General features: G+C 37.6%; 1 long non-coding RNA gene across 1 annotated transcript; it reads left to right on the forward strand.

Annotated features, from left to right (window-relative positions):
- Window positions 1–773: 773 nt before the first annotated feature.
- LOC140141896 (uncharacterized) lies at window positions 774–7953 on the forward strand. The gene is made up of 3 exons (XR_011857481.1): window positions 774–929; window positions 5589–5777; window positions 6830–7953. It is a non-coding gene; the product is annotated as an uncharacterized lncRNA (long non-coding RNA).
- Window positions 7954–13329: the final 5376 nt, after the last annotated feature.

Here is a 13329-nt window from a genome sequence, read left to right on the forward strand (position 1 = left end):
TAATTATCTGACCAAATAAAAGCCGCAGGGAAAATGCTCTTAATGTTAATTGTGATTTATGAAGCTGAAAACAAGTGACGTTATGATGGATTGATTGAAAGTGTTGAAGTTGACACCACTAGCATACATTAAGGGAAGTAGAATGGGTCCAAGACCCCTCCAATAATTTTTCCAAAAAAATTTTTTGCCTTATTTTGTTTAAGTGGATCATAAACTATCAGGTCAGCCAGATAAAATTATAAATTTCCTTTTTGAAATGCGAATTTGAGGGGAATTTGATCTCTTTCAATTAAAAACGAAATTTATGGCAGCATTGGCTTTCTATACATAGTCTCCTCTGCAACCAGTTTGGTTACGCTCCCTCATGCTCCCTCTGCTTGTCGCTGATGTAGAGACTATTCTGTCGGTCGGACATCCGGGCTATCTCTAGTCTCGGGCCCAAACTGCATGTGGCTCACGGTTTGTTGCGTACTACAGAAACCGGCTGTGAAGGAGGCTACATAGCGATGTTGCTGGAGTGGCATTCAATTTCGGAAAAAACGACACTCGACCATGGAATTTAATTTTAAGTTTGTCAGTATATAAACGGTAAATCAAGTAAGTTTCTTTCACTCTGAAGACTTAGAGACGGTTGTTTGATTCCACTGACTATTTGCGATCTAAATTTACATAACCCCAATGACAAAAATCATCAACAAAAATCGAATCACGGACTTGTTTTCACTCGAACATCATCAACCGGAAGTGACGTGAAATGGACCGACAGAATAAGCAAAAATTCAGCTGTGCTGTGGCTGAACGTACTGATACCCGTAAAGCATCATCGGCTATTCTGTCTAAATTCTAGTGAAATTCATCCATCAATATTACTTTTCGATCACGGAGAAAGAAAGAGGCGTCTTTAGCAGCTAGACCTATATCCTTTTGAAGTAAGTACTTCTACAAATATCAAAGTGTGACGTGTTTTCAGTTAAGCTTATAGTAGGTATCCCAGGCAAACCTTAGTTAACACATTGCTAGTCTGCCAAATTCGCCGAAAATGTCAATGCAAATTTACATAGAAATTTAAAACAACTGGCCGAGGAGGAAACCTACATAAATATGTTTTCTATACTTCACTTGACCCAAATATATGATTTTTTATGGTGATAAGACAATCGCACATGGAATTTTAGAGGGATTTTGATAGCAGTTCCATTAAAAGAAGCTGCTAAAATGAGACTAAAGCCTCCAGCATACTTTCCTACCGCTTGCCGCAGGACGTTTCAACCAATGACAAGCCTTTATTGTGTCCATTTGTCTGCAATGCTGCAGGCGCCACGCCCGCTCAATGCAAGCTGACAGAGCTTCCATGACTAAGATCTAGAAACACCCCGAAATGCCGTTTTGGGAATTTTGCTAACTGAATCTTTTTGATGAAAGTCAATCTTTGACAAGATGTAATTTTGCTACGGAAAGTGCTATGAAAAAAAGGGTTTCAGTTTTGGCTTTGTTTACTCAAGGGCTTTAATTTGATATATAAAATGATGCAGTTTGCTTTGATGGCAAATTTGAATTCACCTAGCATACCTATAACTTATAGTACATGTATTTATAGCATCATAGCATGCTAATTATATGATGTAGTAGGTATGAAAGGTGAATTAAAATTTGCCATCAAACTGCATCATTTTATATATTAAATTAAAGCCATTGAGTAAAGAAAGCCAAAACTGAAACCTTTTTGTCATAGCACTTGACTTTCCGTAGCAAAGTTACATATTGTCAAAGATTGACTTTCATCAAAAAGATTCAGCCAGATTCAGCTAACAAAACAGCATAACAGTGGTGTTTCTAGAACTTAGTCTCATGATGATAGCAGCTTTTCTATGTGGAACTGCTATCAAAATCCTCTAAAATTACATGTGTGAGTGTCTCATCACCATAAAAATCATTTGGGTCAAGTGAAGTATAGACAACATATTTATGTAGGTTTCCTTGACCTAGCTGTTCTTTTACATTTCTAAGTAAATATCTATTGTGTTTGGGCCCTGGTCTAGGTGAATTTGGCTGACAAGCAAATGTGTTAACTAAGGTTTGCCTCTCATACCTACTTATAGGGAGCGATCGTTATTTACGACAGGGGGATGGTCATTTTGAGGATCGAGGTACCCAAAATTTTTTTGGGATCTTGAGGGGGAACACAATTTTTTTTTGTTGAACCAGGAGAGGGAAATGTTGTTAAAGACCCATTCAGTGATCCCAGCGTTTACAAAAATGAAAATGATTTATAAATTGCTTAAAAGTCAAGGATAAGTCATCAGAGATGCCAATCTTCCGATTTAAATCGGAATTCCGATTTTTGTATTTTTCCAAAAAATCAGATTTTCTAAAAAAAAAAAATTTTTTTTTTTTTTTAAATTTTCAAAAAATATTTTTGGCCAAAAAAGCAAGTTATAGACCCTAAATTACTTGTTATTCAAGGTTGGAAACCATAGAAATACTGCTATTTCAAAAAAAAAATTGCCAATTTTATTTTACAAAGTTGGATAAAGTTGTACATTTTGATTACTTTAGCTTCTATTGAACAGTCAGGAACACATTGAATTAATATACATTGCTAGCTGTTCAGTAGAAGTAAAAGTAATGAAATGTACAACTTTATCCAACTTTGTAAAATAAAATTGGCAATTTTTTTTGTTTTGAAGTAGCAGTATTTCTATGGTTTCCAACATTAAATAACAAGTAATTTAGGGCATATAACTTTGCTTTTTGGCCAAAAATATTTTTTTGAAAATTTAACAAAAAAAATAGGGGGTCAAAAATTTGATGAATCATCGTTTTTATATTACGCATTATATATATTCATTTCAGCCATGTAGGCCATGTTATTAGGCCAAACAATACTTTGGAAAATGGTCTCTCATGTACAAAAGTATAGGAAACTGAACATTTAAAACCACTTTTTTGGGATGAAGGAAGCATTTTTTCAAAAAAGTCTAAAACGGGTTTTTATGTTAAAAATGGCCTTTTGGGGTGCTAATTCTGCTAAAATTGCCTGGGCTTAGGTACCTAATTTGCATATTTTATGGTATAATTTTCAGAAAACAAGCCTTGAAGAATATTACATGTATAATAGATAGTCTTCAATACTGCTATCTAGGCTTGTTTTCTCAAAATAACCTTATTTTTTAATCCATTTGAATGTAATTTTACCCTCAGAAATGGTGTCTCCTGCAGTGTAAAATGTGTAGAAACCCTCTGGCTTTGGGGGGCTTTGCCCCTGGACCCCACCAGGGGCCCTTATGCGGGCCCCTGGACCCCCGGCCGTGGGGCCGATACTTCGGTCGCTTCGCTCCCTACGTTCGCAAATTTCAGATTTTTTTTTCATAACCCATTGGCATCTCTGAGTCATTCAAATTAGGGGGCTGTCATTTTCTTCGGAACGGGCTCCGCACACTTTCTCTGTGTCATAGTTCCAGCGACAAATAATTTTTCTTGAGTCTGTGTAGTTGGAAGGTGGGGGTCATAAAACATTTTGACCCGCGATAGGGGGGTCATAAAAAAATTTGCCCGCGATAGGGGGGTCATAAAAAAATTGACTCTGGTCACCGACATATTTGGGACCCCCCCCCTTCCGAAGAAAATGCCAGCCCCCCTATCATGTGGTATTTTTGAAATGACAAATTTGGCAATAAATGAAGAAAACGGCATTGCTGGAAGGCTGTGGAAGCCCCATTCAAATACATGTCGCTATAATTTAGAATTACAGATCCGTGTAAAATGTATATACCGTATTGTCTTAAAATACATGGCTTTCAGCAGAACCACTCACAGGCTATGTTTACATTTTTATCTATGACAATTAACAAAGGTACCAAAATCTGAATTAAGATTTTTTACGATCGTCCGGATGAGCAAATCACTGAATGGAGAAATTCGGGAAAACAAGGGAAAATCTGGTTTAATTCCCATTCATGTAAGCTGAAAGACTAAGGTCATCGTCCCCTTCGTGTCCGAGGGGCGAGATGGAACAGCTAAATATCGCCAATTAAGCAACCAATGGGAAGAATGGATCTAAGTGAGAAATATCCCACCGTCAGGCCTTGATCCGGGCCTTTATCATATGGGTGTCTATCGTGCTACAGTGGGAATTTATTGTGTACATTTTACAATAAGCCCAATCAGCATTGGAAGTTTGCAATGCATTGTGGGACAGTTTTTGCATTGTTATGACACTTTGTCCGATGCTCTTCCGCTCGTGTTTCATGACTGCTTATAGTCCAACTAGTGATTTAGTGAAGACTAGTAGAGTATCGGTATTCTATAAAAAAATGTCAGTATGATAATACAGTCTGTGCTGATGAAACTAAGTTGGACATGGATAACTATGTTGTACCCAATGCGGGGAATCACAAAACATGTCACAAAATAACTACATGTAGTACCTCTTGGTAAAACAATTCAAACAGTTTGATTTCTAATATCAGGGGAATAAATTCCTAATATTTACAATTTGAGCAAATTGGAGCTTTTTACATGGAGAAAATTGAACTGAAAGGCCCTGTACAAACCAATAGGGATTTCACAAGGTGTCCCTTTTGACAGACTGAGAAATGGGGTAGAGCACTGGATGGAACAACATCGACTGAGAGAATAACATTTTCATGAATTGATGGGGGGGGGGGGGAATGTAAAATTATCATTGTTAGTAGTTTTCGGTCTTTTCCAACAGTGCTTGAGGAAAGGAGGGACCCTCTGAGGGATGAACCTTTACAGAATTAGAACCTTGGGGATGGAACAGCCAAATGAAATCCTGGGAAAAAATTACCATTGTGATAATAGCGATCCATTGCAAGTTACTCAAGGCAATCAAATGATGAAGCATGACACAGTGTAAAGCAATGGATGTTCAGAAGTAAACACAGCTGATCACGACAGGCGATCACATAAAAAATGTTGTTAAAATTGCACTTCAACTATTTCAAACTAGGCAATTTGCTCTAAAATATACAATTCATCCAAATCAAATCACTATTAAATCAAATCAACAAAGTTTGCACAAAATTAACACAAAAAGTGGAAAATGTTTGGAATATTGGAGTTAAAAGTGGAGGGAGGGGCAAGAAAAATATATTTTGGGAAAGTGCCCTATGTCCCCCCTAGTGCCACCACTGTTTAGAAGGTGATTTTATTCACACATTTGATCAATTTAGTTGTACTGGTTGTCATTCAAAAGTTTCTTTAGGTGTGGTTATTAGGGAGGGAACTAATTATGGTGAATACAGTGGGCTACTTGTATGACCTTGGCAGCTAAATAAATTTGAGGAACATTTTAAACTTCCATTCAATCTTTTAGGGGCCTGTCATTTTCTTTGGAAATGGGGGCCCCACATTTTAAAAAAGTCGGCATCAATACAATTGCGACCCCCTCTATCTCGGCAACAAAATTTTATGACCACCACTACCAATACACCTTACCCCCTAAAAAGGCTAAAATTTTTGACCCCGTATATTTGAGTCCCCCTTCCGAAGAAAATGACAGCCCACAATTTTGGCAGTAAGTGTTATAATTATACAGAATTGTTTTACTGTTTTACTACTTCCAGATGGCAGAGCTTACTCCAGGCATATGGCAGTGGTCAATGTGTTTCAAGTATACTGGATATGGAGAAGACATAAATAGTTTGCAAAACTATGTAGAATGGATGATTTTTACAGTGGGGCAGAACAGGTTTAGATGTGATCAAACAAGACCATGAATGGCACACACCACTGACACTAGAAAGCCATTGTAGGTAAGAACAGTTATTCCAGTATATATTTCTTTTTATGTTGCATGTCCAGTGGCATAGCTACATGTATGGGGTTGTGGTGCCCAGGGCAAGGATACAAACTTTTCACAGCTTGTACCTCAATAGATACACTACAAAAAGAAACATTAATAACAGGTACCGGTATTTCATTTGGTTTATGTAATTTGAGAAAGTTTATATTTTCATCAACACCTTTTTAATCTATCATCATTTCAAAACCTGGCGCCCAGGGCATGTGTCACCCCTGCCCCCTAGCTATGCCACTGCATGTCTCTGATTGCCATGGTTGCTTATCAAAACTGAGATAAATTTTGGCCCTTACTGGGATATGGCTTTTTTCTCTTATGTGCAAAATATTACATCCCAAGTTCACGATGAGTGCAAGCATGGTGTACATATGGACAGGGGTAAAACGTGGAATTATATAGGTAAATACCATAATTAACACTTGGTAATTTTGTGGATTGCAGTTAATACAAATAACTAGAAGCAAAATCAGTTTTCCGGAACCAGGGAAAGGTGGGGCTGGGGTGGCACCCCCCCTCCCAATTAAAGCGCCACAGTATCTTAACTCCATTTGTGGTGAAAATGAGATTTTGATAATGATATGAAAATTAAGCTGTCAGTGCCTACTTTTAATGGACACAAAATCATATTGGTTTGTATTTACACAGTACACTCAAACTAGTTATTTCATACCTGCCAACTGTCCCTATTTAATAGGGACTGTCCCTATTTTTACAGAAACAAATAGCATAAAAGAGAGCAATTTTACCATGTGTCCCTATTTTTGCAAAAATATGACTGCAGTAAGGTATAGAAAATTCAGGAATGTCCCTATTTTCAGATTTTTTTCTCACATTTGTCCCTATTTGTGAGGTCTTAGGGTTGGCAGGTATGCTATTTTGAGTTAAGATGTTGTGTTGCTGAGCCCTTGATTTCTTGTTGACAATTTACACATTGATTTGGAAATAGTGTTTTAGGAATTTCACAGAGGTATATCAATAATAATTGTATTTTTGTTCTGTCCACAGCACGCACACTTCACACTTGCTTCAAAACTGGATGTGGATACTGTTACAAAAGCCGGCATCTTAAAAATAAGGAATACATTTACAGGGGTTGCTATCCCACAAAACTTGGAGCTACTTTCCTAAAGCCACACCAAGCTTCACCACTTTCTTCTTCTTCTTCTTGGATACCGCTTTACAATGATTAAGTTTGGATTTGTCAAATGAGCTACTAGGAGCAGCTTGAACTATTAAAAGCATTCATATGATCAAGGTTAAACTTGGCTTTTGCTTTCATCAGGCATCATTGTGAACTGATGGTGGTGACAAATTGAACGCATGAATAGTGAGACAATGGAAAACCTTTTTGATGCATGTTTTATAAAGTGAAAGTTGACTTTACATTTGTGAGCAAAAGGTGAAAGTAAGCTGAGGTGAAGCTTGACCTCCAATAATGACAATATAAGTGGTTGAGGTGAACAAGGTTGAATGCTTCAGGTTGGCTTAAACATGCTGAATGACCTTTACATTAAAGGCAACTGTTTTGTGAATTTATGGGCTGTCATTTTCTTCAGAAAGGTTCATGAATATACTTGGGGTCATAAAAATTGTATACCAAAGAATAGTGAGGGTCAAATTTGTTTACACCAAAAATAGGGAGATACCAAAAATAGGAAGGTTATAAAATTACTACAGTTTCTGTGAAAGAAGAACAGCACTTGTTTACATTTTGAGAGTGTGCACGGTGTAAACACAGAAGTAGGGTTCTGATTAGCTGATTCAATCATCTGACAATCATAACAACAGATGCGGTAATCTGATTGGCCAATTACGCATCAAAACGTTGGTTGGCACAAACAAAGCTCTGCATTATGTCCCTCATTAACAGGGTGCTCGCATCAATCTGAGCAAGCTGCCATACTTCTCTGAAACCGAGTGTAAGGGCATGTGACTATTAAACATTTTGGGTGCCGGACTGCCCTACATGCATATTTACACTCTCCACCACACATTTTGCACCATCTTTAGTTACAACGACAAATGTTTCCGTACTGTGGTCACCTTTCCATCAAGCACACATTTCTTGACTTTTTTTGGAAAATTTGTTTCTGGTATGCGTGCAGAAGGGTGGTCATAAAAATATTCTGCCTAAAATTGGGGAGGGGGTGCCACAAAATGTTCAGCCCACGATGGAGGGGTTCATAAAATTGACTCTGGTTACCAACATAATCATGACCCCTCCCTGCCCGAAGAAAATAACAGCCCCTTAGCAGCCACATATATCTGGCTACACACCTGGTCAACTTAACAACCAAAAGTTAATGGTAAACTTATTTTGTTATTCCTTGTATATATCCCTTTTGTAGGCATTCTGTATTATCATTAGTAGTTATATCAATGCTATTGTTGATAGTCAAGTAATTGCCATATTAATGAGTGTATTTTTGTATTGCACAGAGCATACTCAGCACAGTGCATGCTCCTCTGTGCGTGTAGCATGCTGACAAGGGCATTTTGTGTGTATTGCGTGGTTTGAATTAACCATTTTATTTTAGGAGCTTCAACAAACATGTATTTATAATAGAAGTCAGAAATTAATCAACTATTTGGCATGTGACGATCATTAAACTCACCACAGCCTTTGATAAGGTTTAAAAACAGACCAAAGTGAGGTTGATTCATCTGGTGCCTGGAGAAATGAAATTACAGACACTTCACCCAAGCAAAAGAAGTTTCTAGTTACTAATGCACAAATCAATTGTAGTCCTGGCCCTCCAGGGGCCTGGCAATAGCGGGTCCGGGCCGGGACTTGGCCGGGGATGTAACAGCTCAATGTGTCTCCGCAGTGCGAGGACATAGTGGGGAGTGTACTGGGATGTAATGCCTCTGAAACAGGCGGGATCTACACCGGAGTGTACCGGGACGTAATAGAAGAGTACTCACAACCGTGCTGGCTCGTATGCGGGGGAAACACTCGTGGGGACTTCGAACATGGTGCCCGGGGCTAGGGGCGGGGACTTGGCCAGGGATGTACCCCAGGATGTACACAGAAATAGTGCCCCGCCCTGCGGGGACTAAGCCTGGACTGTAACATCAACATGTTTGTAACAGTTTCCAAAATTACATCCCCGGGTAGGTCCCCGCTATCCCCGGCCCCCGGGACTACAATTGATTTGTGCATAAAACCTAACTTTGAAGATGAACCTATATGTGTGAAAGTGAAACACTAAACTATATGATGACAAATCATAAACTGTTTCTGAGTTTGATTGACAGTAAGTTTAATTCCAACTTTGCTGTTTTGTAATGTTGGCATATTTTATCAATGATGATCAGTAAAGCTATCTACTATAAAAATGAGTATATCCCTTGTTTGTTCCTGTATGCAGTATGAAACAATATAGCAATGCTCACAGGTGTATGGGTATGTATCACATTCACAGCCTTTGGTCTCTGCAAATCCAATTTAAACCAAATGTTGATAGTTTTTCATATTACATGAACAAGCAAGTGATAACTGATAATTGAGATAATGTGTCTGTAATCAGTTTAAAGGCCCTCTTTTTCTTCATTCAGATTGGAGATTTTGGTACTAGTATCAGTGAGAAGCCCATACATGTATTTTACAGTATTTTAGGTGACCTCAAGGATGAACAGATGATTTTTTGTGGTATTTAACTGATTACATGTAATTGTGTCCCAGTTTAAAGAAGAAATAATACAAACAAACAGTTTTAGCTCTTATATTAATTCACAGGAGCAACTGCAGTTTCAAAATATAGTGCCCAGAAAGATGCGAATTTTAATGATCCCGCTATTCACAAAGCGAGTTTCCATGGCATGTTTTGCATAAGGAACATAACCCTAACAAAAATATTAGAAAATTATAAACAAAAACATGTACTAGGGTTTATTTTATCATAAACCTGTAAGGGTGATATCTTTACGAACAAATACTCCTAAGGGTATCTTTCAGGTACAATCTCACTGGTGTAGGGGGAAAATTTGTTGCACAACCGAGTTAAATTCCTGTTAAGGGGTGTATTTTGCTCAAAAGGACAAATCCTGTTTTTAAAGGGTATGTTTTGAAAATCTTTGGTAATGGATGTGTACACTGTGGAACTTGAGTGGCCCCTGGGTAGTAATCAGAGAGAGTTTCTATTGGGGTTATTAACATTAGGCTGTCAGTTAGAAAAGGTTTGGGTGGGACTGCAGTGGTTCTTGACAAGACTCCTTATTGAATATGAGTCTTGTTCACCAAGGGATGTTCAGTTTCCATAGACCATCCACTTTTAAGATCAAACTTTTATGTTTTGTAGCCATCAAATATCCCTTTTGAAGTAGAGTAAATTCCCTACATGTGATGTAAGTTAAGGCTTAAAAGAAGTATGTCTCAAAGCTGCCACACACTCAAAGCTGCCACATTCATCTTGCAGTGCGCATTTCTTTTCACAAAAACGTAGGTCAAAATGTTTGAAGCATTTGTTGGAAAATATGTTGTGAACTTCTAAAATGACACTTTCAATTATCGAAAATATTTTATGCATTATAAGAATTCATGTAACTTATTCTGATTAGTTTGAGTTGGGGGGGAATAGCACTCTTCACTTGATTTCTAGATCTGTGCAAGCTTTGAGACATAAAATGATATTTTCCCCCGATATATAAGGAAACAGTCTCTTTGAAATGGTGTCAAGCGAAGTGATGTGTAATCCGATTATCACTATGCCAACTGGATCACACTTTTGAGTTCTGCACCACGATCGAAATTATCAAAACACAAAGTCTATGGCATGTACTACCAATTCCAAAAGGTGTGTGATCCAGTTACCAAAAATGTAACCACTTTGCTGGCAAATTGGATTTTGTTTTGGTATCCATGCTAGTCCCGTGATGACTCCTAAGGGTTATCAGAATCAAACTGTCTTACAATCTTGAATAGGTTTCTGGAAAGGGCATGTGTACCAAGCATTATCTGAGAACCCCTACTCATGGGATATGTACATTAGGGACGCACCATTAGGTTCTCAGGGGGGGGGTAGGAATGTTTTCTCCCCCCGCCTCCACCTTCCTCCCCCCCCCCCCCCCCCCCCCGAGTATCAAATGGTGTGTCCTTTACAAACATGTAACCATTAGGGATGAAATAAACCTTATGTCTTCCTCGTTGATGGACTTCTCAATTATGAAAGGTTTGGTCAGGATTTTTATTTTTGTTAATTAATTCATTAATTAGGCCTATATTTTTTTAAGCTTTATTTATTTCATACAACATTCAGTGTCTAGCACTGCTTTTCCAAGAGGCTAAAATGACCCAAATATCACCAAAAGCTTGGAACATTTGGCAAGAATTAATTTGTTCTATTTCTTTGGCAAACATATTTTGAAAATGTTCTGAATACTTTCAAAAATTGTCAGTGAAAATCAATAAATTTTGGCGCCCAAATAAAAAAATATCCTCCCAAAATGGAAAATCTGGGTCATTCGGGCCCATAATTTTTTTTTGGCCTTACAGGAATCTTTCCAATTGTAATTCACATGTTAAAGGGGGACAATTTATATTATGATGAACTGTCATTTGGCACTCTGCCATGTTCATAAGGATATGATATGTACAGAAATAATGTCAGTAATTTTAATAATATCAGTAATCATGTTCAACAAATGTATATTTATTACAAATGGTGATGAATTATATTAAAAGATTATGATAAGTTCAAGGTTGTGATCAAGTGTCTTCATTGTATTATTCCCAGTTTATGCTATGTACCCAAATGACCAAGAGGTTAGCGGCATTATACACAGGCCTGGAAAAAAAATATTTCCCTCCAAAATATCAAGATTTCCCACCATTTTTTATGTATTTTTTATCCAAAAAAAAGCACAGTTTCCCTCTAGATTACCAAATTCCTTAGGAATGCGATTCCTGAATTCCCCATTGTTTCCAGGCCTGATTATAGTACAAATACAATCTATTAGTTGCTCATGATAGAAATATTATTGTACAGACTATTGCCCCAAGGTGGTCTGGAGAGTTTGGGCCTAGGTAGATTTCCCACAACTGATGTCCAAGGGAAAATTGTATGCCTGTATTCTACAGTGAAACTTGGGGGTAATGGAATTCACTGTTTCCTAATATAGATCAATCAATATTTATTGTATAACCAGTAACTATTCTGTTCCATATGGTCCATTGTAACAATTCCAGTGCTCCTCCCTAATCATGGACCATCAGTACGTACATCACAGAGCGTCGGTACACAAGTAACTCGAGTCTCCAAGTCAAAATTATTTTAAGCCAAAAAAAATCACAATTTTGTGTGTACCTAGTGTGGTGATGGACTATTGATATATAAATGTTACATCAAATCAAGGGCTTACATGTATGAACTATGCAGCCAGCCATGTAGGAAGACTGTGTTTAAATTTGAAAATACACACCCAGTTTTTGCCCACGCGTGGTCTATACTTAGTACACAAATCTTAAATTTACACACCCAGGTTTTTGAATTTTACACACCCAAACTTTACCTAAGACCTAGTGTTAAATGCATGTTGCTAGTGGCATGTTTGTAACTCATATCCTGGTTAGAAAGGTAAATTTCCTGGGGAAAATTTGGTATCCCTCCCATAGCCGGTTGCATTGCAAAGGCTGTGCCCCCACTGTTCCGATAACCTACAGCTACACGTCTGATAACAATGATGTTAATTCATTGACGTGATAAAATGAACTCAAACAATACATTTAAGGAGGGTCAGAGTGGTGTTTGCACTCACAATTTGCACTCAAATATTGAGACAAATAGAGTAGTATGGGTTAAAAGGCAATCCCAATGATTGATAATATAAAGGAGCATCATTTCTGCAGCATGTGCATGTGTTTTCTTAGGAGTGGTTATAAAATACCCTGTTGGTGTTCTATAGCTGGGCTATGAAAAGAAGATAGCACATACAGCAATACAATAATTTCAGACATTTTTGTTTAGGTCATGTTTAACTTTTAATCCCACTCTTACTAAGCAAACAAAACTCATGCTCAAACATTTCAAATTACAAAATTATATTTGCAGATAGCAGCTGCAGACCTTTAAAAATCTGCATGTGAACATTCATGAGATTATTATTGGGCACTTGGAATTAACTCTCTTACTTGAAAATAAAACTATGGAGGTGTTAGAGTATCTGAATACATATGTATGTGATTATGCCCAATACTGTGTGCCCAATATTTGAGTGTCTAAAAGCAATAAGCAGTGCCTTATAGATAAGAATTTTCTACAGGGACCATTCACCCTTTGTAATCTTACATCTAGTAAAAAGGCATTCGAATAAAGTTGTGAATGATTGATGAAGCCTTCGTCAAAGTGTTAAAAGTTTAGTGAAATACACACCACCAATTTTTTACAGGTGCGCCAGGAATGGTATCCCATGCCCGATCCCATGTCTACTTGTACATAGCACATTTGTGAAGAGGTTTCCTTGTTGGAGCAAAAGTACTATGATAGGATTTGTTTCATTCTGGCTTG

Source organism: Amphiura filiformis, chromosome 20 (assembly GCF_039555335.1).
Source record: "Amphiura filiformis chromosome 20, Afil_fr2py, whole genome shotgun sequence".
NCBI lineage: Eukaryota > Metazoa > Echinodermata > Ophiuroidea > Amphilepidida > Amphiuridae > Amphiura > Amphiura filiformis.